This window comes from Anolis carolinensis, unplaced genomic scaffold (genome assembly GCF_035594765.1).
Source record: "Anolis carolinensis isolate JA03-04 unplaced genomic scaffold, rAnoCar3.1.pri scaffold_7, whole genome shotgun sequence".
In the NCBI taxonomy this organism is placed as follows: Eukaryota; Metazoa; Chordata; class Lepidosauria; order Squamata; family Dactyloidae; genus Anolis; species Anolis carolinensis.
Window position 1 is genome coordinate 24,185,018 of NW_026943818.1, and position 27,777 is coordinate 24,212,794.

Consider the following 27,777-nt stretch of genomic DNA (forward strand, 5'->3'; position numbering starts at 1 on the left):
CCCACACTCCCAGACCCAAACAGCCATGTTTGCGCATGGAGGATTAACCAGAATTGGCCCTATCAAATTGTGGTTCTCCCACAATCCATGTTCTTTCATATTAACTGAATATGTAGTCCATTAGTACTTAGCAAAATGAGCTGGATCTAAAAATACAGTGAGTGATCATAGGAGCACAATAACCAAGAAAAGGCACAAAAAAACCAGAAATAGTAGTACAAAAACAAGCTTGCCTCTTGGCACCACGGTGTCCACGCAGTGGTCAATTCGAGAAGGTCCTCCAACCTCCGCCCGTCCCTTTACAAAACAGCCCCTCTGCCTGCCAACCCAATTCACAGAGCCTGCTGTTCATTTGCCTTTTAAAGCAGTGTGTTTCCGTGGCATCTTGTAAATTTGTGACTGTGTGAAAGGAAAGCCATCTGCAAAGGCCAGAAGGAGACTCTCCTCTTGTGTTGATAGACACAGTGCGGTAAACAGATCTCTTTTCAGGGAGTAAAGCTGTTTGTGTCAGATTCTCACAGACTTTGTTTCCGGTATATTATGGCAATAGCACCATAAGGATGCTCTCTAACTCACTGGTTCTGAACAGAATCCTTTTTTTAAAAAAAAATGTAAATTACCAAAAATAAAGCACCTTAAACACTGTCTTATTGCATGCTGATTCAGGATGTGAGATGCAGGGACTGAACATCTCATCCCAGCATCACCAGATTGGTAAATGGCTATGGGGAGCAGGCCATTTGTGTCCACAAATTCCAGAATCCCTGCCAGCTAGGATTCCCAAATATTCAACTGATACAGCACAGAACCATTGCAAACCCAGACAGTGAGATCACCATTACTAGTTCATTGGGGTAGTTATGGGGGGAGGTCAAATGAGAACATTACCCCAATAGGGTTTCCCCTTGAGTCCCCCAATTTCTAGCATTGCAGCAGCTTAAACCTTCAGCTGAGCATTAAGAAATACAATGTAAGCATTTAAAGGGGGGAAAAGACAAAACAACTAGGGAATTGTAAACACAGCACACAGATGAGATCTGAATCTATATATATAAAAAGGTAATGAAATTTCGGCCTAGGACAAAACAACAAAACTACACATCCCAGAAACACTAAACTTGGCAGCACAACCCCTCATCCATGCCTCTACGTTCATACAACAAAAAGAAAAGAAAAATAAAGTCCTAATTAGAGGGAGAGGAATAATTGTTTTTATCCAATTGCTGCCAGTTAGAAGGCTAAGCTCCACCCACTTGGTCTCCTAGCAACCCACTCAGCCCAGGGGACAGGCAGAGTTAGGCCTCACTTAGGCCTCTTCCCGACTGCCTATAAAATACAGATTATCAGATTTGAACTGGATTATATGGCAGTGTAGACTCAAGGCCCTTCCACACAGCTATATAACCCATTTATAATCTTATATTATCTGTTTTGAACTAAATTATCTTGACTCCACATTGCCATATAATCCACTTCAGTGTGCAGTCGGACACAACTGGACTTAATGTCAGGGGAAAACCTTTACCCTTTACCTTAACTACCACCAATTCCTCAATACTTTATTTCCCATACCACCATACTTTGCCACAGCAATACATGGCCGGGCACAGCTAGTGATAATATATTTCTGTATCTCACTCTCCTCAATGCTAGTAATGTGGAAACGGAAGGAAAATGTTATAAGAGAGCATGTTCTTATGCAGGAGGGGTTAAGGTTTTCATTTTTCTGACAAGATACATGAATGCTCTACTGCTAAATCCATGTTCACATTCGCTCAACGATTCTTATATAAACCCTACAAGGTTGGCCATAATTTTTACCCCAATATTGCAATTTGCAGGGGAGGTGGGAAGGGTCGGCCTAATAGTAGCATAACAAATCCTTGCCACATTCAGAGACATACAATGCTCTGGAGAAATGTTGCTTCTGTTCTCCATTTGTCCCGTCAACCCGTTGCCTTCATGATGCATAACTCAGGTTTGGTACAACATCTGCTTTTCCATTAATGACTGATCATTTTTACCCCTTCAGCAGTTATGGCCATTAATATTCTTCAGCACTATCTCTGGGCCGGGTATGGTGGTTCCAGCTCTTTATTTACCAGCAAACCTAATCATTTTTTGGTATTTTGTTTATAAATAAGGCAAGGTGACACAGCAACAGCCAGAAGAGTGTCAGCAATGGCCTTTGATTGTAGGGCTCATGAAAAACTATGGTTCGCTCTTAAAAGAAATGAGTGCAACTTACCCTGTGCTCAGGACAAGAGGCTACTTACTGTTAGGTCATAATATGGAGAAATAGAATGATTTCCAATAAGCAAGAGAGCCAGGCAAGGCTGTGTTTCACCAGAGTTTAGCTTGTCTGATGAAAGTATCATACATAGGGTTGTTGTATGTTTTCCGGGCTGTATGGCCATGTTCCAGAAGTATTCTCTCCAGATGTTTCGCCCACATCTATGGCAGGCATCCTCAGAGGTTGCTTGCCATAGATGTGGGCGAAACGTCAGGAGAGAATACTTCTGAACATGGCCATACAGCCCGGAAAACATACAACAACCCTGTGATCCCGGCCATGAAAGCCTTCAACAACACGTATCATAAGGAGGCGTGGTGGTGCAATGGGTTAAACTCTTGTGCCGGCTGAACTGCTGACCTGAAGGTTGAGTTACTGACCTGAAGGTTTGAGGTTTGATCCGCGAGACGGGGTGAACTCCCATCTGTCAGCTCTAGCTCGCGGGGACATAAGAGAAGCCTCCCAGCAGGATGGAAACACATCTAGGAATCCCCTGGGCAACATCTCTGTAGATGGCCAATTCTCTCACACCAGAAGCGACTTGCAGTATGTCCCCAAGTCGCTTCTGACACAATTTAAAAAAAAAAAAAAAAACCTTCAGGGCACCAAAAATTACAAATTAAGGCACATAACAGCAGCAGCAACACAGAGGAAGTATGTGGGGAGATCGAATTGCATGGGGAGAAATGATGTGTGGGGTCCAGAGATTCCTAGATACTGTAAATAGTTCTGCAACATGAAGCAGTGCAATGTCTTTAGCTGCACAAATCTTATATGGACATAAAAGCACCCAAGAAGAAAAACCACCTTGAGAGCCAGTACTATGTCTCTCAAAAGCAAATCAATATAAAAATAGGGAGCGCCGTAATAGGACACAGAGGCAAACAAAGTAAACCATTTCCTGTATTTAAAAAAAACCATATTCTCCAGAGGAGAATATCAAGGACTGATTGTGACATAACTCAGCCCTGTGTGTACAACAGGGAAGAAAATAAAATGCCCACACATCTGAGGTGGCCAACATTTGAACCGAAGAAGAGTGAATATGTACTAGATTTTGACCAATGACCAGGAAAACTTATTACCCAACTTATATAATTATTAATAATTTTATTATTAATATTAATAACATTAATAATACCCAAATTATTACCCGACAGCTTCTCTGAAACAAGCAGAAAACATTGGTTAACATTTCGATGGGCTGTGGTTATGAGCAAACCCAGAGGCAAGGCGGTGCCTCTAACTCACACATGTTGCCTAATCTGGACTTTCCTGTCCTGAGGGGCCGTGTGAATGGCAAATGTGGGAGAAATGGGTCCGTTCCCCTCCTATAAACAGACCCCAGGGCCAGGCAGAGGAGGGGGATCCATCTGCCCTTTGCTCACAAAGGCCCGCCACTTCCTGCTGCCAGCCCACGCTCCGTGGGCTAATTGACATGACATATTGACTGGCACTCTTCCGGGGAGCGGGCAGGAAGGATGGCGCACACCATTCCAGTTCAGCCATAATTACTGATTAAAAACTAGTTAAAAGGCAATGAAGACTGAAACGTACATTAAACCAAACGACCCTCATCTATAGCAAAGCCACAGATAGATTGGCGCGATTATGAAATCATCGCTTTCAATGTCTACAAACATTAATGGCTGTTTGAATTTCCCTGAGATTTACGAGGAGAGCTGTTAATTTCACCTGGGCGGCTGGTTCTGCCTTCCCTCCTTCGACGCAAAACTCACCGTTTGTTCCCTGCCTTTGTTTGCCTGCGTGTCTTGAAGCCCACAAAATACGCTGCCTTCTATTTTTAAGCCTGCATAATTAAATCCTCGGCTTCGTTGTTTTCTAAATAGAAAATGACACCAGTAGCAACATTAATAACTTTAGAGGTGTACTGAGAGAAGCCACTGTGATCTCCGCATTTCTTGCTGCAAGTGAAATGTTCATTAATGCTAAAGGTATAATAAGCTGCTCACTCCCTCTAAGTCTCTCAGGCCCCCACCTTCTCACATCGTTTAAGAAGGTTTTTTGGTTTGTGTATATAGTATCTGGCTAATTTGGGGATCATTAACTCAGCAGTCACTTCAGGGCTTCATTGCAGACACGCTTTCAATCTGTCCTTTTCCTGCAATTTAAAATGCAGCAGCCAACAAAAACCAATGAGCACTCCTTTACGCCACTGTGGGCAAAACAAAGGCATCATGATCTTATAGCAACTTCCTTCATGTTTACAAGTCTCACTCAGTGCACTTTGCCCAGTTTATCTTATGATTTCATCACTGTGTTTTAACCTGTGTTTTACAATCTATATATATAAAAGGGTAATGAAATTTCGGCCTAGGACAAAACAACAAAACTACACATCCCAGAAACACTAAACTTGGTAGCACAACCCCTCATCCATGCCTCTACGTTCATACAACAAAAAGAAAAGAAAAATAAAGTCCTAATTAGAGGGAGAGGAATAATTGTTTTTATTCCAATTGCTGCCAGTTAGAAGGCTAAGCTCCACCCACTTGGTTTCCTAGCAACCCACTCAGTCCAGGGGACAGGCAGAGTTAGGCCTCACTTAGGCCTCTTCCACACTGCCTATAAAATACAGATTATCTGCCTCTACGTTCATACAACAAAAAGCTCCAGCTACTCCAGAAAACGGCCAGGCTTTGAGACTGCAAGCTTATTGGCTGCTATTCCACCTGGCCAACAAAGGATTCCCATAAGCCACAGTAACGCGTGGCCGGGCAAAGCTAGTGATTGTGATTTTATTTTATGCCTTTAGTTTTATTGTGTGTTTTTCTGTATTTGACACCATTGTATGCTTGTCTTATGTCTATAAACTGCCCCAAGTCCCCCTGGAGAGATGGAGGTGGGGTATAAAAATAAAATTATTATATTATAGTAGAGTCTCACTTATCCAAGCTAAACGGGCCGGCAGAAGCTTGGATAAGCGAATATCTTGGATAGTAAGGAGGGATTAAGAAAAAAGCCTATTAAACATCAAATTATGTTATGATTTTACAAATGAAGCACCAAAATATCATGCTTTACAACATATTTGACAGAAAAAGTAGTTCAATACGCAGTAATGTTATGCTGTAATTACTGTATTTACGAATTTAGCACCAAAATATCACGATATAGTGAAAACATTGACTGCAGAGATGGCTTGGATAATCCAGAAACTTGGATAAGCGAGTCTTGGATAAGTGAGACTCTACTGTATTATTATCGACAGCAAGGGCCAAGATGAACTTTCAACCAAAGAAGAGCAAGGCCATCAAAGTAGCCAGAAACAGAGAGACTGAATCTACAGAGGGACCTGATGGATTGTCTTCTGTCTCCCTCCTCTCTTTTCACAATTTTTGTTTCTGGGTTATAGATTTTTTTTCCGTGTCAGGAGCGACTTGAGAAACTGCAAGTCACTTCTGGTATGAGAGAATTGACTGTCTGCAAGGATGTTGCCCAGGGGACACCCGGATGTGGCCCTTAATGAGACATGCCGCATTATCACATTATATCTATGCCCTACACCACTGGAGAAATTATACTATTTAGCTGGTATTGGATCACCTGACATCCGTCGGGAAGTAGCCTGTAATGAAAGGACCAAGGCATTGATCTCCGGCCCATCCTCTGTTCAGATATCAGTCAGCATGTCAATGACTTAAATCAAGAAACAGCTTCCTAAGATCTACCGAGATACTAGCAGGAACACCTCAGCAAGCGAGAGTCCAAAAGTGGCAGGCTAGAACCAGGAACCTAAATCTGTGGCTAATACTGGATGAGAAACTCCCTCCTGGGCACAGAGAAGACTGGGCAACTTGGAAGGCGCTGAACAGACTGCGCTCTGGCACCACGAGATGCAGAAAAATGGGGCCACAAAGTGGAATCCATGACATGTGAGCGTGGAGAAGCGCAAACCACGGACAACTTACTAGAATGCAGCCTGAGCCTTGCCACATGCACAATGGAGGACTTTCTCACAGTAGCACCAGAGGCACTCCAAGTACAGTAGAGTCTCACTTATCCAAGCTTCACTTATCCAAGGTTCTGTATTATCCAAGGCAGTCTGTCTTTTAGTAGTCATTGTTTTTGTAGTACAGTAGAGTCTCACTTATCCAACATAAACGGGCTGGCAAAATGTTGGATAAGCAAATATGTTGGATAATAAGGAGGCATTAAGGAAAAGCCTATTAAACATCAAATTAGGTTATGATTTTACAAATGAAGCACCAAAACATCATGTTATACAACAAATTTGGCAGAAAAAGTAGTTCTATATGTAGTAATGCTATGTAGTAATTACTGTATTTATGGATTTAGCACCAAAATATCACGATATATTGAAAACATTGACTACAAAAATGCGTTGGATAATCCAGAATGTTGGATAAGTGAGACTCTACTGTATATGTTGCAATGTTTTGGTGCTAAATTCGTAAATACAGTAATTACTACATAACATTACTGCATATTGAACTGCTTTTTCTGTCAATTTCTTGTAAAACATGATGTTTTAGTGCTTAATTTGTAAAATCATAATGTAATTTTAGGTTTAATAGGCTTTTCTCTTAATCCCTCCTTATTATCCAAAATTTTCACTTATCCAAGGTTCTGCCAGCCCGTTTAGCTTGGATAAGTGAGACTCTACTGTAGCCGGCTTCTGGTCAAAGGAAATTTAGTATAATGCCAAGTTTTTAACATTGTGTTTTTAAATGCATTATTAAATTTGCTTCTGGCACGATAAATAATGTCATTTCCTAATTGATTATACAGTAGAGTCTCACTTATCCAAGCTAAATGGGCCGGCAGGATCTTGGATAAGCGAATATCTTGGATAATAAGGTGGGATTAAGGAAAAGCCTATTAAACATCAAATTGGGTTATGATTTTACAAATTAAGCACCAAAACATCATGTTATACAACAAATTGGACAGAAAAGGTAGCTCAATACGCAGTAATGTTATGTTGTAATTACTGTATTTACCAATTTAGCACCAAAATATCATGATATATTGAAAACATTGACTACAAAAATGCCTTGGATAATCCAGAACCTTGGATAAGCGAGACTATTGTATAATTTATTTATTATTATTTATTTATTAGCGACATTTATATCCTGCCCTTCTCACCCTGAAGGGGACTCAGGGCAGTTTACAAGTACAGTAGAGTCTCACTTATCCAACACTCGCTTATCCAACGTTCTGGATTATCCAACGCATTTTTGTAGTCAATGTTTTCAATACATCGTGATATTTTGGTGCTAAATTCGTAAATACAGTAATTACTACATAGCATTACCGCGTACTGACCTACTTTTTCTGTCAAATGTGTGGTATAACATGATGTTTTGGTGCTTAATTTGTAAAATCATAACCTAATTTGATGTGTAATTGGTTTTTCCTTAATCCCTCCTTATTATCCAACATATTCACTTATCCAACATTCTGCCGGCCCGTTTATGTTGGATAAGTGGGACTCTACTGTATATATACATACATTATATTATACTATATTGCAATATTATTAGTAATATTGCATGTAATATAAATATACAATTATAATAGTGGATTATAATTATTATTACATTGTATTAAATCATAATATTATTATTAATATTACATGTATATACAGTATATTATAATATTAGTATAGTATAGGTTAAGGTAAAGGTTTCCCCTGACATTAAATCCAGTTGTGTCTGACTCTGGGGGTTGGTGCTCATCTCCATTCCTAAGCCGAAGAGCCGGCTTTGTCCGTAGACACCTCCAAGGTCACGTGGCAGGCATGACTGCATGGAGCGCCGTTACCTTCCCACCGGAGCGGTACCTATTGATTTGCATGTTTTCGAACTGCTAGGTTGGCAGGAGCTGGGGCTAACAGCGGGTGCTCACTCCGCTCCTGGGATTTGAACCTGGGACCTTTCGGTCTGCAAGTTCAGCAGTTCAGCGCTGCACCACCACCAGGGGCCCATAATACAGTAGAGTCCCACTTATCCAAACCTCGCTTATCACCTAATTTGATGTTTAATAGGTTTCTTCTTAATGCCTCCTTATTATCCAACATATTCGCTTATCCAACGTTCTGCCGGCCCGTTTATGTTGGATAAGTGAGACTCTACTGTATTATTATTATTATTTTGATGCTAAATTTGTAAATACAGTAATTACTGCATAGCATTACTGCGTATTGAACTACTTTTTCTGTCAAATTTGTTGTACAACATGATGTTTTGGTGCTTAATTTTTAAAATCATAACCTAATTTGAAGTTTAATAGGCTTCTCCTTAATCTCTCCTTATTATCCAACATATTTGCTTATCCAACCTTCTGCCGGCCCGTTTATGTTGGATAAGTGAGACTCTACTGTACATTATTAAATTAGCTTCTGACATGATAAAGAATGTCATTTCCTAATTGATTATATCATTAAAACGTGGTTTTTGGCGTGACATCCTGAAACACATTTTGCAGTAGTTTTTCATAGAGTGTCAAACAATTCAACCTAATTTGTGGCAACCACAACAAATGAAGTTCCTGGAGTAGACTTTCAGAGTAAGGACCGCACAATTAAACAAGAAATAACACTTTCAAACAAGGAACAGATTCCCCCCCCCCCCCCCCAGGTTTTGTGACAGTGTTAGCTAAATTCAGAGGCCCAAACATTGCAGCCTACTCTCATAGTAATCTGGCTGCCTCTTTCTGCCCTTCAGCAATTTGGCAGGCCCTTTCCTCCCTTTTCCCAATTCTAGAATATCCTATAAGAATCTCCCATGACATTGGCATGCCCACTCCCTTGCCCAAATGAGAGAAAGCCTTACCTTTCTCTTTCCTCAGCTTGAGGGAAAAGCAGCGGCGCCCATTTTGAAGAAGGCCTTCCTGCTGAGGGATGAGGGCGGCCATTTTAAACAGGCCCCGCCCATATTCAAAATGGCCACCGCCAGGCCCACCTCAAGCTCCCAAAATGGCTGCCTTGTGTCTGAGGTGGCCAGGCCCTTTTTCCAGCCAGAAGGGATGGACTAGCTCGGGGATGATGGGTGCTTGGATCTCCATTGTGATGGAGATGGTGCCCAGGAAAATAGCTGGAGGGGATTTCCTTGGTGGTATACTTGGGAACACCTTTGCAGAAGCATACGAGAAGCTCGGCCTTTCACTCAACATCGAGAAAACCAAAGTGCTCTTCCAACAGGCACCAGCTAATCCCACTGCAAAGCCAGGAATACAGCTTAATGGTGTCACATTAGAAAATGTTGACCATTTCCACTACCTTGGCAGCCACCTCTCCACAAAAGTCAGCATCGACACTGAAATACAACACCGCCTGAGCTCTGTGAGTGCAGCATTTTTCCATATGAAGCAGAGAGTGTTTGATGACCGGGACATCCGTAGAGATATCAAGGTGCTTATTTATGAAGCCATTCCCCTCCCAACCTTTCTCTACGCCTGCGAAACGTGGACAGTCTACAGACGACACTGAAATACAACACCGCCTGAGCTCTGCGAGTGCAGCATTTTTCCGTATGAAGCAGAGAGTGTTTTATGACCAGGACATCCGTAGAGATACCAAGGTGCTTGTTTATGAAGCCATTCCCCTCCCAACCCTTCTCTACGCCTGCGAAACGTGGACAGTCTACAGACGACACTGAAATACAACACCGCCTGAGCTCTGCGAGTGCAGCATTTTTCCGTATGAAGCAGAGAGTGTTTGATGACCGGGACATCCATAAAGAGACCAAGGTGCTTGTTTATGAAGCCATTCCCCTCCCAACCCTTCTCTATGCCTGCGAAACGTGGACTGTCTACAGACGTCGCACCAAACTCCTGGAGCGTTTCCATCAGCGTTGCCTCAGGAAAATCCTGGAAATCTCTTGGGAAGACAGGCGGACAAATGTCAGCGTGCTGGAAGAAGCAAAGACTACCAGCATTGAAGCAATGCTCCTACGCCATCAACTCCGCTGGACTGGCCACGTTGTCCGAATGCCCGATCACCGGCTCCCAAAGCAGTTACTCTACTCCGAACTCAAGAACGGGAAACGGAATGTTGGTGGGTAGGAAAAGAGATTTAAAGATGAACTCAAAGCCAACCTTAAAAACTGTGGCAGAGACACTGAGAACTGGGAAGCCCTGGCCCTTGAGCGCTCTAATTGGAGGTCAGCTGTGACCAGCAGTGCTGCGGAGTTCAAAGAGGCACGAACGGAGGGCTTAAGGGAGAAACGTGCCAAGAGGAAGGAGCGTCAAGCTAACCCTGACCGGGACCGCCTTCCACCTGGAAACCAATGTCCTCACTGCGGGAGAATATGCGGGTCAAGAATCGGTCTCTTCAGCCACCTAAGAACCCACCCCCAAGATGGAAGACAATCGTCCTCGAGCTACAAGGGATCGGCTAAGTAAGTAAACCCAGGAAAATAGCTGGAGGGGATTTCCTGACTCATGAGGCCTTGGTTGGTGGTATACTTGGGAACACCTTCGCAGAAGCATACGAGAAGCTCGGCCTTTCACTCAACATCGAGAAAACCAAAGTGCTCTTCCAACAGGCACCAGCTAATCCCTCTGCACAGCCAGGAATACAGTTTAATGGTGTCACATTAGAAAATGTTGACCATTTCCGCTTCCTTGGCAGCCACCTCTCCACAAAAGTAAACATCGACACTGAAATACAATACCGCCTGAGCTCTGCGAGCACAGCATTTTTCCGTATGAAGCAGAGAGTGTTTGATGACCGGGACATCCGTAGAGAGACCAAGGTGCTTGTTTATAAAGCCACTAGCTGTGCCCGGCCACGCGTTGCTGTGGTGTTGTCTGGTGGTGTTGGTGAGAAATTGTTGAGGTTGTGGTGGTATTGAATGTCTGTTGTATGGTTGTCTTTATGTTTAGTATGCATTTGGTTGTTTGTGTACTGTGAAAGTGGTGAGGGTAGAAGGGGGGGGGGTCTATGTCCCTGTGTAGTATTGTATAGTATTTATACGTTGTCCATGTGTTGTGAATGCTTGGATTGTGTCCTGCTGCATAGTAGAAAGGGTTGGGCTGGATGGCCCTTTGGGGTCTCTCCAAACTCTTGGATTGTATGCTTCTATTATTATTATTATTATTATTATCATCATCATCATCTTCATCATCATCATTATTATGTAGAGGCTAGATGGCCATCTGTCTGGAGTGCTTGGATTGTGTCCTCCTGCATGGTAGAAGGAAGTTGATCTGGATGATCCTTAGGGGTCACTCCAAACCTTAGGATTGTATGATTATGTTATTATTATTATTATTATTATTATTATTATTATTATTATTATTATTATTAGTACAGTAGAGTCTCACTAATCCAAGCCTCGCTTATCCAAGCCTCTGGATAATCCAAGCCATTTTTGTAGTCAATGTTTCCAATATATCGTGATATTTTGGTGCTAAATTCGTAAATACAGTAATTACAACATAACATTACTGCGTATTGAACTACTTTTTCTGTCAAATTTGTTGTATAACATCAAGTTTTGGTGCTTAATTTGTAAAATCGTAAACTAATTTGATGTTTAATAGGCTTTTCCTTGATCAGTCCTTATAATCCAAGATATTCGCTTATCCAAGCTTCTGCCGGCCCGTTTAGCTTGGATTAGTGAGACTCTACTGTAGTAGTAGTATTACCCTGTTTCCCCTAAAATAAGACATCCCCAGAAAATAAGACCTAGTAGAGGTTTTGCTGAATTGCTAAATATAAGGCCTCCCCTGAAAGTAAGACCTAGCAAAGTTTTTGTTTGGAAGCATGCCCAACAAACAGAACACCAGAGCATGCAGGATTGGTAAATGTACGTACCATAGAGTGTTGTACATGGAAATAATGGTAGTAACAAGAAATTCTTCATAGGATTCACAGTTTGTCTGGTTATGCTGGTTTGTGATGGACTACTGTACAGTATATAATAAATGTTCTTTTTTTTTGTTCAACAATAAATGTGAATTCTTCTTCATGGAAAAGTAAGACATCCCTGAAAATAAGACCTAGAGCATCTTTGGGAGCAAAAATTAATATAAGACACTGTCTTATTTTTGGGGAAACATGGTAGTATTGAGAGGCTGGGTGGCCGTTTGTTGGGAGTGCTTGGCTTGTGTCCTGCATGGCAGAATTGGGTTGGGCTGGATGGCTTTTAGGGGTGTCTCCTAACTGTCTGATGCTATGATTCGATGTGTATTATCATTGTGCAGATATTGGATAGCCATCTGTCAGGAGTGATTGGATTGTGTCCTCCTGCATGATATAAGGAAGTTGAACTGGATGATCCTTAGGGGTATCTGCTAACCTTAGGGCGGAACTTAGCCTTGTAACTGGCAGCAATTGGATAAAAAGAATTATTCCTCTCTCTCTAATTAGGACTTTATTTTTCTTTTCTTTTTGTTGTATCAACCTAGAGCCGTGGATGATGGGTTGTGTTGTCAAATTTCGAGGTTGGGGGGCCTGTAGTTTTGTTGTTTTGTCCGCTGCCCTGATGCCATCACTCTTTTATATATAGAGACTAGCTGTGCCCGGCCACTCGTTGCTGTGGCGAAGTCTGGTGGTATGGGAAATAAAGTATTGAGGAATTGGTGGTAGTTAAGGTAAAGGGTAAAGGTTTTCCCCTGACATTAAGTCCATTATAAATGGGTTATATAGCTGTGAGGAAGGGCCTTGAGTCTACACTGCCATATAATCCAGTTAAGATCAGATAATCTGTATTTTATAGGCAGTGTGGAAGAGGCCTAAGTGAGGCCTAACTCTGCCTGTCCCCTGGGCTGAGTGGGTTGCTAGGAGACCAAGTGGGTGGAGCTTAGCCTTCTAACTGGCAGAAATTGGATAAAAATAATTATTCCTCTCCCTCTAATTAGGACTTTATTTTTCTTTTTTTTTTGTTATATGAATGTAGAGGCATGGATGAGGGGTTGTGCTGCCAAGTTTAGTGTTTCTGGGATGTGTAGTTTTGTTGTTTTGTCCTAGGCCGACATTTCATTACCCTTTTATATATATAGATTGTCCTCCCAACCCTGCTCTACGCCTGCAAAACGTGGACATCACACCCAACTCCTGGAGCGTTTCCATCAGCATTGCCTCAGAAAAATCCTGCCAATCTCTTGGGAAGATAGGCGGACAAATGCCAGCGTGCCTGAGGAAGCAAAGACCACCAGCATTGAGGTGATGCTCCTACGCCATCAACTCCGCTGGACTGGCCACATTATCTGCACAATAATCTGTGAGTCTCTATTTCCCTAAACAGCTAAATATGCATGGGGGGTGTGTGTCTATGGATCCAAAGCTTAATGCGGATGAAACTGAGCGGCCTGGCAGCCAGTCGTTTTGAACCTTCTGCCCTGAGTTTGTCTCATTTCAGAAATTAAGACATAATTCTGGTTCTAATAAAATAAGCGGGGAAATGAGCAGAGATCCCTCTTGGACGCAAATGCTCCTCGGCTCCAAAGCCCTATTCCCCCCTGCAAAACATGTCACTGTGATTGATTGACTTGAGCACTAAGAATATCCAGTCCCCATTACTTCCCTGCTCGAAGGAAGAGGCAAAGAGGAGCCATTCCTCCGCCATGGCACCCACGGCCCAGCCCTCCCAGAGCCAAACTGCCTGGACGAAGTGATATATTGGGGAGGAGGAAGCCGAGAGAATAGGGACCGGCACTAATAATAATAATAATAATAATAATAATAATAACAACAACAACTTTATTTTTATACCCCGCCTCTATCTCCCCAAAGGGGAGTCAGGGCGGCTTACATTGGGCCAAGCCCGAATAAAAACAGTAGCAGTATAAAACACAGCAATAGACAAAAACATGCACAATTAAAAAATTTAAACATTAGCCAATAAATACAAGAACTAATAAAAACATGGATTAAAACGGAGAGATTGTAAAAGTAGACTGGGTAAGGTGTAATGATCAAACTATCACCATTTTTGTCCTTCCAAAAACAATCCCCTGATCGTACTGAACTCAAGGTTGACATAGCAAGAAAGAACACACACAACCTTGGTCGTGATTGTTTTGTCTCTTTTAGAGAACGAAAACCTCTTACAGCCAGCTGGAGAGGAGAGAGAAGTGCAGTTCTCCTTTACGCTATAATTTACAGACAAATAAGGACGGATGGAGTGCTGTAGAAATCCTCAAATTGGATCAAATGAGAGCCATCCCCTCTTCTGCTTGCTCGGTTTCCCTGAAAGTTAATGTTTCGGCACCTGTTTGACAGAGGCCGACTCACCCGCTGGCTTCTACCATTTGGCTCCATGCTCAAAGCTAATTGGGATGTCTAGGTTGGCTTGGACCAAGTGCTTGCAGGGCTTCGGAAGTACTTAACCTGGCAGAAGGGCAACTCAACCCAACTTCTGACTGCTCCAAGAGATGAAATCCTCCCAAGCTGTCTCCTTGATAAGGCTCAGATATGTCTCGCAGCCCCACCGCTACTGTCTCTCATGGCGCCAATTTTCTTGGTGCTCAGAGACCCCAGAAAAAAAAACAACTTGGATGATGTGTTGTCAAAGGCTTTCGCAAAAAGAATCTGCAAAGCCCACTTCCTCCAAGGTGAACTCAACCACCAAAACCGGACTCTACAGGACACCACGGACATCAGAAGAGCTGCAATGCCAAGAACAAGCCACGAGAGGAAAGACAAAGATCAATCCAGAGGAAAAGTGTTCTTACCAGACATCAAGGGAACCACTGACCGCAGAGGGAAGCTGATGAATAAACACAACCTACAAACTATCTACAGACCCGCTACAGACCCACTAAGAAAATCCAACAAATGCTACATTCAGCGAAGGACAAGAGGGATCTTCTCACCTCTGCAGGAGTCTACCTGATACCATGCAGCTGTGGACAAGTCTACATAGGGACCACCAAACTGTCACGCCCTGGCAGCGAGAGCACTGGAAACCAATACACAGAGACCAATAACAGTCTAATATCTTTATTAAGGAATGAGTAAATTAGAACAAAAATAAGCAGAATATATAGTCCATCAATAGACCTTTCAGGGAAGGTCAAATATAGTCCAGTAAAATATTGTCCAGTATATAATATTAGAGTTCAAAGTTATAATCCAAACCGAAACACACTCAAACTTCCAAGCAGTTTGAGTGGGGGAAACGTCCAAGATTTTATTAGAGTTCAAAGTAAGTCCAAGGCAAGGAATTGAAGACAAGACTGGATACTCAACACAATGATGCAAGGCTGGAATCACGGCGAAACAAGACAAGAAACACGGCAAGGCAAGGTACGACGAGACTGGAAGGTAGCGGACTTAAAACGCAGTCCACACTTGGCTGGAAACGAAGCTAATCCTTCGAACTGACTTGTTGACTCCGCGCTGACTAGCCAGCGCACAGAACTTTTAAGGAACTCCAAATCTCTGCACAGAGCAGGTGTCCAACTACTCTTTTCCCAAGGGAAAAGAGCTAAAGCAAACCTCTCTACCAGATGCGATCCTCCCCGAGAGTTCTCAGGGGAAAATGGTTAATCAAGAGATTCCCTTGCTGCTAATCTCGCACACTCTCTCCTGTCTGTCCGTTTGCACAAACATTTTCCGATCAAAGGGGGGAGAGCTGGGAAGAGAAGACTCTGTCCCAAGGTCCTTCTTAATGAGCACTGAACTGGAATTGTCAATAGGGAACATCTGGAACGGGGCAGAGTCTTGCTGAATTGGCACTAAACCTGTTTCCTCATTGCTATTGTCCACAATGGAGTCAGGTTCACGGCCCGGGGGTCCATGGGACATCACACAAACGTAGCATTGCCCAGACACGAATTGAGGAACATGAAAGGCTGTCGCACCTCAGGATAGCTTCACCTTGCTAAAGACACCAGGCTGCACACAGAACGTAGTCTTTTGTAGTTCATTAGAAAATAGGGAAAAGATAGTTTATAAAAGGTAAAAGTTCAGTTCCAAAAGATAGTTACAAAAACAAGGCTGTAAGCAACAAATCCATAGAAACAATAGGCATGAAACAAGGTCCTTTCCAAAGAAGCCAAAGACCCAGCAACGGGAATACATCCAGGCTAGAAAGTAATACAAGAAAGCAGACTTGGTTCTTGATTCAAGCGAGGAAATTGCTTTGACAAAGATTTTCCTCTCAGCAGACTGTTTTAATAGCATGACATGAAGGCATTTCTTTGCCCTTTGACCTCCCTCTTATTTGCTATTCGGAGGCTTCTGTGTAACCCCCGAAATTCCAATCGACTAGTCCGATGGAGAGAAGCGGTGTCATCATCAAGGCCACTGAGCTCATTAGTGTTATCAGGCTGAGGCTGGGAGCTGCTCTCCCTTTCTGCTTCTTGCACCTGAAAACCATCAGAAACAACATCATTTCTTCCCATGGGAAAATCTCCCTGCTCTTCATCTCCCACAGCAGGAACACTCTGCACCTGAATCCCATAATTCCCATCAGAATAATCTTGAAACTCATCCTGAACCTGAATGCCATCATTATGCACTTGCATCCCAGAATCCTCATCAGAGTCACACAAAGGCTGAGTCATAACAAAGGCACTGCAGACAGATTCAACCACAGAAGTCAGCCATAGCAGAGCACTCGATGAATCAACCTGGACACAACATATTATTTGAGAACACAGAAATGCTGGACCACTCCAACAACCACCATGTCAGACTACACAGAGAAGCCAGTGAAATCCACAAGCACGTGGACAATGTCAACAGAAAGGAAGAAGCCATGAAAAGGAACAAAATCTGGCAACTAGTACCCGTATATACTCGAGTATAAGCCAACCCAAATATAAGCCGAAGCACCTAATTTTACCACAATAAACTGGGAAAACATTGACTCCAGTATAAGCCAAGAGTGGGAAATTTCAGAAATAAAAATAGATACCAATAAAATTACATTAACTGGGGCATCGGTAGGTTAAATGTTTCTGAATATTTACATAAAGCTCAAATTTAAGATAAGACTGTCCAACTCTGATCAAATCATGATTCTCATCTTCTTCAATGTAAATGTGCTTATGTATCCTTTTAATAATAATAGAGTAAAATAATACATGTAGTAATAATAATAATAATAAATACAGGAAAATAATACATGTAACAATAAATAGAGTAAGATAATAAATGCAATAAGAAGAAGAAGAAGAAGAAGAAGAAGAAGAAGAAGAAGAAGAAGATCAGAGTGAAACAATAAATGTATTATTAATAATATGTCAGCGTGGAGGTGTCAGGGTGCTTGCTGGGTGGGTTTCTCCAAACTCCATTGATCATCTTCTCCAGCACCCTGATGAATTGGTTGCAATCGTCTGCCTCACCAATTCCTGTTCAATGTCAAACACATCTGTAGTCTGAAGTCCAAACATTTATTCAATATCTACAAACATATTTACAAAGCATAGCAAAAGCCATCGCTCTGAGCTGGCATTCTTCTATAGCCTCTCACCTCGGCAAGCACAGCTCAACCACACACAGAGATAAGAAAAACACATTCCTCAGTCTGCAGGAAGTCCCCGACCTCCAAGGCCAGAAATCATGCCTGATAGGTCATAGCAGGCTGTCAATCAAAACTAGTCTGCTGTTAACTGTTTCATTACTGAAACACACACTCTTGCAAAACAGCAGAAAACACTTGATTTACATTTCATACACATACAACCATAATCCAACATAATAAATAAATGTAATAGTAACAACAATAATAGAGAAAAATAATAAATGTAATAATGCCAATAATAATAGAGAAAAATAATAAATGTACCATATACAGTAGAGTCTCACTTATCCAAGACTCGCTTATCCAACGTTCTGGATTATCCAGCGCATTTTTGTAGTTAATGTTTTCAATACATCGTGATATTTTGGTGCTAAATTCATAAATACAGTAATTACTGCATAGCATTACTGTGTATTGAACTACTTTTTCTGTAAAATTTGTTATATGACATAATGTTTTGGTGATTAATTTGTAAAATCGTAACCTTTTTTGATGTTTAATAGGCTTTTCCTTTATCTCCTTCTTATCCAACATGTTCACTTATCCAACGTTCTGCCAGCCCGTTTACATTGGATGAGACTCTACTGTATTCTCGAGTATAAGCTGACCCAAATATAAGCCAATCAGGAACCTCACCCGAGTATAAGCTGAGGGGGGCTTTTTCAGCCTTAAAAAAAGGGCTGAAAAACTAGGCTTATACTCGAATATATACAGTATTTTAAAAAACTCTAATATCAGGACAGTAAATAAAGAACAACACTCAGAAAACAGGGGAATTCCAGACAGGAAACAATCAGGGAAAGCTAACACCTCCCAACAAAGGATTCTCCCAGGCCGGAAGCAGCCAGGCTTTGAAGTTGCAAGGCTATTCAATGCTAATCAAGGTGGCGAATGGCAACATTCAAACAGAGAGGAGTTTGTTCTCCCACCCTGGACATCATTCCACAGATATCCACATGACATGCTCATGTGCTACTTGCAGTGGATCCAAGTTTAGGAAAACCTGGTCTTTTGAAAAGATATCCAAACTATTGGACACTGCGATTATACCAAGAACGACCTCTGCCGATGCCTGAAGTCCGGTTGGAAGCCCACGTGCAGCCTATATGGGAAAATATATTACTGCGAAGGTTTAGAACATATTGCATCCGTGACCGGGAAGATTTATAGACTCCCTCTATTGAGACTGCAATCATCAAAAGGTGATATCAAAATAACGAGGAGCCCTTTGATTTATGTTGACAGAAGAACCAGTAAAATGTCAGTGTGGCAGACAGAACGTGGATTAATAGGATAATATACACTCACCATTCTGAAATGGTATGTTATATCACACAAATTCCATCAGCCACAATAACACTTTTATTTTTAACTAGCTTGGGTGCCCAACATTTGCTGGGTTATTTGAAAAAGTTATTTTTTTTAAGGTGGGATAGAAAAATAAAGTTATTAATATTATTATTACAAACTGCATAAGGTTGTGGGTGAACTACAACTCACCCCATCAGTACTTAAAGTGTGTTATGTTGGGCAAGTCTGCTCTAGAGGCATCATGAGTGGAATCCAGTGTGCTCTCTGGCTGTACGATGAACTACAACTCCCACTATGTCGAGATGGTCCCCTCAAGCCCCTCCAATAGTCATGGGGTTAGTCATGGGGATTCTGCATGCCAAGTTTGATCCAGGTCCATCATCGGTGGAGGTCACGATTTCTCTGGTTGTGGCTGAACTACAACTCCCAAAAGAGAGATCAGTTCCCCCCAAACCCCTCCAGTAATCAAATTTCGGGATATCAGGTATGTGTGCCAGGTTTGGTTCAGATCCATTTGTGGGTGAACTACAACTCCCAGAAAGGAAAGTCAGTTCCTCCCAAGCCCCTCCCGTAACTGCCATGTCAGGTAGATGTGCCAAGTTCGGTCCAGATCCATCTGTGTTTGGGTTCACAGTGCTCTCTGGATGTAGGTGAACTACAATTCCCCCAAATCAAGATGAATTTTGCCCAAAGACCTCCAGTATTTTGTGATGGTCATGGGTGTTCTGGGTGCCAAGTTTAGTGTCAGTTCCATCATTGGTGACATTCAGAATGCTCTTAGACTGCAGGTGAACTATACATCCCAGTCCCTACAACTCCTATAAATCTCTAGTTGCTGATCAATTTTGGTCATGAGGGTTCTGTGGTTCCAGGTTAGTTCCAGGTCCATCGTTGGTGAAGTTCAGAGTGTTCTTACATTGCAGGTGAACTATACATCCCACGACCTACAAGTCCTCTAAATCATGGTGAATTCTCCCCAAACCTCTCTAGTATGTTCAGTTGCTGACCAATTCCTCTGTTTACTGTGTGCCATAGAAAGAGTAGGAAAGAGAGGAAGTCACTAATTCAATGATACAATGGGCTAAAAACATAGGGAGGCCAATCAATATACAGTAGAGTATCACTTATCCAAGCTAAGCGGGCTGGCAGAAGCTTGGATAAGCGAATATCTTGGATAATAAGGAGGGATGAAGGAAAAGCCTACTAAACATCAAATTAGGCTATGATTTTACAAGAAATAGAAATTAAGCACCAAAACATCATGTTTTACAACAAATTTTACAGAAAAAGCAGTTCAATATGCAGTAATGTTATGTTGTAATTACTGTATTTACGAATTTAGCACCAAAATATCACTATATAGTGAAAACATTGACTACAAAAATGGCTTGGATTATCCAGAAGCTTGGATAAGCGAGGCTTGGATAAGTGAGACTCTACTGTAGAAGAATGTGAATCAATCTGGAGGAAAAAAATTAGATACACATATGCCTCAGACTTAAAGGAGAATTGGTTAAAAATAGTACATAGGTGGTACCTAACACCAAAAAAACTGAGCTTAATGTATAAAAATGTTAGTAATAGATGTTGGAAATGTAAAGATCAAGTGGGCTCCTATCTACATATGTGGTGGAGCTGTAAAGAAATTGAAAAGTTTTGGAAAATAATACATTTAGAATGTAATAAGATCCTTAAACTAAATATGATTTTTAAACCAGAACTTCTCCTGTTAGGGTTGTATGACTCTGAAGTTAAAATGGAGACAAACAAAGATAAACTTTTTACTTTTTTTTATAACAGCAGCGAGGATACTTTTGGTGAAAAATTGGAAATCTGAAGAAACCCCCACTAAAGACCAATGGATAAATAAAATTATAGAAATAAGAGATATGGACAATTTAACCTTTTGGATGAAGAGTAATTCTGGCAAGGCCATGAACAAAACAAATTGGGAAGATTTTGATGAGTACCTTAAAAAAGAAAATGATTGAAGATAGAAGAAGCCATATTGGAAGAGAAGAACGGAAGTCACCCTACCGACCCCCTCCCCATCCCCCAAACTTTAGGCAACTTTCTTTCCTTGGCCCTCCCACCCTCCCCACTCCCTACCCTCTCTCTCTTACCCACCCCTCCCCCCCTATCTGTCTGTAAAGAAGTGTGTTTTTATTTTGATTTATAGATGTCATGTTTAATTTCGTTTTAAAAGTTATGTTTAGCTATGTTTAAAAAGGGTAAGTATTAGTTACCAGTGCGTGGGGGATGGTAACCACCTCAGCATTCTGAGGCAGGTTACCATAGTAACGAGGGCGGAGCCAACCGCCGTTTGAAGGAAAAGGAGGGAATGTTTTAAAAACAGTTCAGTCTGTGATTTTTAGTCACAGGGAAGACACTGGTTCCAAGTTAGGGAAACCAGGGAAACTCAGATCTCTACTTGTGTCAGATTAAGCAAGTTAGGTGACTTGTTTAGGTTCAATTGTAGAGTCTGAGTAATAAGGGGAAGTAATCCCGGTTAGATCCAAAGTGATCAGGTTTAGACTGCTCAAGGAAAGGAGCAAGTATTTGAAAGTGTATTCATCATAAGTTATATTTGCAACCGTTATCTAAGTGCCTTTAAAGAAGCAATGCTGTAACCACTAAGCTCTGTGCCTGAAATAAACTTGTTGTTTTCTTTCAATATCCAAGTCTCTGTCACCTATATTCAAAACTAAGTAACGCTACCATCTAAAGTGAAGAAAAGAATAAGAATAAGAAAAGAAATAGAAATTCCCCTCTGCCTGAGATCTCCAAAATTGGTGGCAGCAGATATAGTAAAATATATAATATACTAGCTGTGCCCAGCCACACGTTGCTGTGGCAAAGTGGTGGTGGTATTGGTTAAAAATTGTTGTGTAATTTTTATTTGACGTTATTTGCATTTTTTAATTAATTTTATTGTAAGTTATATTTTTATTCATTATATTTTATTATTTTCTTGTATTATTTTTAGTTATTTTCTGTTATTATAATATTTTATTGTATTCATTTTTTAGTGATTTTTATTATTATTTTTTATTGGGTTGCTAGGAGACCAAGTTGGAGGAGCTTAGCCTTCTAACTGGCAGCAATTGGATAAAAGCAATTATTCCTCTCTCTCTAATTAGGACTTTATTTTTCTTTTCTTTTTGTTGTATCAACCTAGAGGCGTGGATGATGGGTTGTGTTGTCAAATTTCGAGGTTGGGGGGCCTGTAGTTTTGTTTTGTGGGTCGCCGTGATGCCATCACTCTTTTATAGATAGATAGATAGATAGATTTTAAAAGACTTCCTCCTGCCTGACATCTTTACAAATAGGTGGCAGCGGATATAGTAAAATATATAATAATATAATTAATCAAAAGATTCCTCCCTGCCACATCTCTTTACAATTGGTGGCAGCGGTGGGATATTTTAAAAAGACTTCCTCCTGCCTGACATCGTTACACTGTCCCTCTCGTACTATCCTACTCCCCCTCCCTTAAACATTTCCTCACGATCTTTTCCCCTAGTTTCCTTTCCCTGGTTCACTTTTATGTATTAGCAAAATTTCAATAAAAACTATTTTTAAAAAAGAAAAGAGTAGGAAAGGGTTATGGGAGATGCAGTGGGCGGGGTCATGCAAATTCCACACCAGTGGAGAGAGTCGAAAACACTGGGGTGTCTGTGGTGGAGGAAACAGAAAATCTAGAAAATCTATGAAATCTTTCACTTGGGTGGGGGGTAGAGTGGTATTTGTGGAAGACATTGGAAGGGCTCTTGGACACGGGGGGACAGAAGACATCATGGTGTATCTGCTCCACACGGAGCAGATGTCTGAGTTAATCATTCCGCAACACGCAATGTCGGGAACACCCATTCATCTGCCAATACCAATCGTCAATGACATCTATAAACACAGCACCTACAGAACGCCCTGTGCCAAACCTCGACAGATCAAAATGCATCTCATTTGAGTCTCTGGGACATCACGTGTCTCGAGTCTATTAGCGCAAAGTGGGTCAAAGAAAAAGTGAGGTCAGCCGTCACAACACACGGATGCAGAACGACACAAACATGGCCGTTCAATCGTGAAACCCCATCCATATCACGCTCCAAACCCATCTTGCATATCCTCGTCTGCTATGGTTTGTATCCATCCAAATAAAACTCGGGTCAAAAAAAGACAGAAGGTCTACTTAGCACCTTCGCAACACATCCCTTGGAACAATACACGGCCATTAGCAATCAGCCCGCCATTCTGGTCCGTTTCATAGAAAATCAAGAGGCAAAATAATTGAGTCAATAAGAATACAAAAGGGATTATTTTCCAGGCCCTTTCGGCGACAAGGCTGGAAATCTAAAAGGGTCAGAAATCAAAAAGAAGAAAGAGAGAATTGATTTGATTCACTGCTGCAGGAGAGACTGGATTTAGCACTTTTTTATTTTATTTTTTGCATACTTGCCGGTAAGGTTGGGATAGCAAAGAGAAGGACGTGGAATAGAGATACACAAGAAAGTACAGTAGAGTCTCACTTATCCAACATAAACGAGCCAGCAGAATGTTGGATAAGCAAATATGTTGGATAATAAGGAGGCATTAAGGAAAAGCCTATTAAACATCAAATTAGGTTATGATTTTACAAATTAAGCACCAAAAGATCATGTTATACAACAAATCTGGCAGAAAACGTAGTTCAATACGCAGTAATGCTATGTAGTAATTACTGTATTTATGAATTTAGCACCAAAATATCACGATATATTGAAAACATTGACTGCAAAAATGCGTTGGATAATCCAGAACGTTGGATAAGCGAGTGTTGGATAAGTGAGACTCTACTGTACCTTTGATCAGGTGAAGGTTTGAAATAGGAAGAGAACAGAAATTGCTTCAGTTTAACATTAATTACTTCTAAATCCTTATTTTAAAGGTGAGAAAGAAGTATTATTATTATTATTATTATTATTATTATTATTATTATTGCATTTATTATTTTATTCTATGTATTATTACATGTATTGGAGCCTCCGATGGCCTAGGGGATAAAAGCCTTGTGACTTGAAGGTTGGGTTGCTGACCTGAAGGCTACCAGGTTCGAATCCCACCCGGGGAGAGTGCAGATGAGCTCCCTCTGTCAACTCCAGCTCCATGCGGGGACATGAGAAAAGCCTCCCACAAGGATGGTAAAACATCAAAACATCTGGGCATCCCCTGGGCAACGTGCTTGTAAACAGCCAATTCTCTCACTCCAGAAGCAACTCCGGTTGCTCCTGACACGAGATATATATATACACACACACACACACACACACACACACATACACACACACACACACACACATATATATATAGTATTTATTATTTTATTATGACACAGCAAACAAGATAGATATGCTGGATTTCGTATCACAAAATCACAAGTCGAACACTTCCCAAGTGTCTAGGACTGTGTGATGTATTTTCGGATGATGCGTGCAGATCCCAGCAGGGTGGCCTTTTGCAGTTGGCAGATCGTAATTTTGTCAATGTCTATTGTTTCCAAATGCCGGCTGAGATCTTTTGGCACAGCACCCAGTGTGCCCATCACCACCGGGACCACCTGCACTGGTTTCTGCCAGAGTCTTTGAAGTTCAATCTTGGGGTCCTGATAGCGGCTGAGTTTTTCCTGTTGTTTTTCGTCAATGCGTCTGTTACCTGGGATGGCAACATCAATGATCCAAACCTTTTTCTTCTCCACAACTGTGATGTCTGGTGTGTTGTGTTCCAGAACTTTGTCAGTCTGGATTCGGAAGTCCCACAGTATCTTTGCGTGCTCATTTTCCAATACTTTTGCAGGTTTCTGATCCCACCAGTTCTTTACTGCTGGGAAGTGGTACTTGAGGCATAAGTTCCAATGAATCCTTTGGGCCACATAGTTGTGCCTCTGTTTGTAGTCTGTCTGTGCTATTTTCTTACAGCATAGGGAAACAAGGGAAACAAGTTGTCCAGGAACACCTGGCCGCTCTAAACGAATTCAAGTCCCCAGGACCAGATCAGCTACACCCAAGAGTACTGAAGGAACTAGCGGAAGTTATTTCAGAACCACTGGCAATTATCTTCGAGAGTTCTTGGAGAACGGGAGAAGTCCCAGCAGATTGGAGGAGGGCGAATGTGGTCCCTATCTTCAAGAAGGGAAAAAAGAACGACCCAAACAATTACCGTCCGGTCAGCCTCACATCAATACCAGGCAAGATTCTGGAAAAGATCATTAAGGAAGTGGTCTGCGAACACTTAGAAACAAATGCGGTCATTGCTAATAGTCAACACGGATTTACAAAAACAAGTCATGCCAGACTAATCTGATCTCTTTTTTCGATAGAGTTACGAGTTGGGTCGATACAGGGAATGCTGTGGATGTAGCCTACCTGGATTTCAGTAAGGCCTTCGACAAAGTCCCCCACGACCTTCTGGCAAACAAACTAGTAAAATGTGGGCTAGACAAAACTACGGTTAGGTGGATCTGCAATTGGCTAAGCGAACGAACCCAAAGGGTGATTCTCACCAATGCGTCGTCTTCATCATGGAAAGAAGTGACAAGTGGAGTGCCACAAGCAGGGCTCCGTCCTGGGCCCGGTTCTGTTCAACATCTTTATTAACGACTTAGACGAAGGGTTAGAAGGCACGATCATCAAGTTTGCAGACGACACCAAACTGGGAGGGATAGCTAACACTCCAGAAGACAGGAGCAGAATTCAAAACGATCTTGACAGACTAGAGAGATGGGCCGAAACTAACAAAATGAAGTTCAACAGGGACAAATGCAAGATACTTCACTTCGGCAGAAAAAATGGAATGCAAAGATACAGAATGGGGGACGATGCCTGGCTTGACAGCAGTGTGTGCGAAAAAGACCTTGGAGTCCTCGTGGACAACAAGTTAAACATGAGCCAACAATGTGATGCGGCTGCTAAAAAAGCCAATGGGATTCTGGCCTCATCAATAGGGGAATAGCGTCTAGATCCAGGGAAGTCATGCTCCCCTCTATTCTGCCTTGGTCAGACCACACCTGGAATCACACTGTGTCCAATTCTGGGCACCACAGTTGAAGGGAGATGTTGAGAAGCTGGAAAGCGTCCAGAGGAGGGCGACTAAAATGATTAAGGGTCTGGAGAACAAGCCCTATGAGGAGCGGCTTAAAGAGCTGGGCATGTTTAGCCTGCAGAAGAGAAGGCTGAGAGGAGACATGATAGCCATGTACAAATACGTGAAGGGAAGTCAAAGGGAGGAGGGAGCGAGCTTGTTTTCTGCTGCCCTGCAGACTAGGACACAAGGGAACAAGGGCTTCAAACTACAGGAAAGGAGATTCCACTTGAACATCAGGAAGAACTTCCTCACTGTGAGAAAGGCTGTTTAACAGTGGAACTCTCTCCCCCAGGCCGTGGTGGAGGCTCCTTCTTTGGAGGCTTTTAAGCAGAGGCTGGATGGCCATCTGTCGGGGGTGCTTTGAATGCGATTTCCTGCTTCTTGGCAGGGGGTTGGACTGGATGGCCCATGAGGTCTCTTCCAACTCTACTATTCTATGATTCTATGATTCTAGCAGCTGAGGATATGATCAGTGGTTTCGTCAGTTTCCTTGCACAGTCTGCATTTAGTAGATTATGTTTTGGAATTAAAAATGAACAAAGTATAGGAGAAAACATTTACCATAAGCAGTTGAAAGCCACATCCATTGCATTCAAATTCCATTCAAATCTAGGCACTTATCATAGCAATGAATGAGCTTGGCAACTCCTCCCCCACCAAACTCTGCCGCTTGCGTCCTCAACGGAGCGTTTTTGCAACGATGCACAACTGCTGTATGAGTGTCCGGCTGGTTGAGGACGCAAGCGGCAGAGTTTTGTGGGGGAGGACTTTCCAAACTCTTTTATTGCTATGTTAACTGCTTAGATTTCAATGGGGACTATGTTGAGAAATGGTATTTGGGTGTGGCTTTCAACTATATATGGTAAATGTTTTCTCCTATACTTTTTAAGGATGCAAGCAGCAGAGTTTTGTGGGGAAGGAGTTGCCAAGCTCATTCATCGCTATGATAAGTGCCTAGATTTGAATGGCGACTATGTTGAGAAGTGGTATTTGGGTCTGGCTTTCCACTGCATATGGTCAATGTTTTCTCCTATACTTTGTTCATTTTTAATTCCAAAACGTAATCTACTTTCTGGATAACCCTCGTATTATAACTTGAGCTTGTGGACTTCCCACTGGTGTTCTGAGTTGGTTCAAGGAGGATGCAAGCCTTTGGACCAGTGAGGCCATTGGCTTGCTCTAACTGAGCTCCTCTTATGGGCTCTCTTGAAGGAAATGTAGCGGGCCTGCTTCTTTCCTCAGTATTTGTAGTGGCAGCAGGAGAAATGTGGCAAGCGTGTCCTTCTAAGATAGGAACCCAAGGACTGTCTAGCTCCCTTTAAGAGCATTAAGCCATACATTCAGCGGCACACAATACCGCTTAAATTTAAGTTATAGTTGAGAAAGGGGGGCTTTTAAGGCTGCCGTTAACGTTCTTAATGAAGTCCATATGCTCTCTGCTGACGCAGCGGGGACATTCAATTCCGCTGCTGTGGCAGCTGATTTGATGTGTTGACAAACCAGCCACATCGCTATAATAAGAAGTGTTTATTTGAATAATAAGGTCAGAGAGTTAAGTCGTTGGTATTCCGGTCGGTCGTATGGAACAGT

At 41.9% G+C, this 27,777-nt stretch overlaps 2 long non-coding RNA genes across 3 annotated transcripts in view; one reads left to right on the forward strand and one right to left on the reverse strand.

Moving 5' to 3' along the window:
• The window catches only part of LOC134293217 (uncharacterized), a 291,557-nt gene that overhangs the window by 119,169 nt on the left and 144,611 nt on the right, over positions 1-27,777 (reverse strand). The window lies entirely within an intron of this gene.
• Positions 11,560-21,747, forward strand: LOC134293220 (uncharacterized). The gene is made up of 2 exons (XR_010000240.1): positions 11,560-13,509; positions 20,872-21,747. It is a non-coding gene; the product is annotated as an uncharacterized LOC134293220 (long non-coding RNA).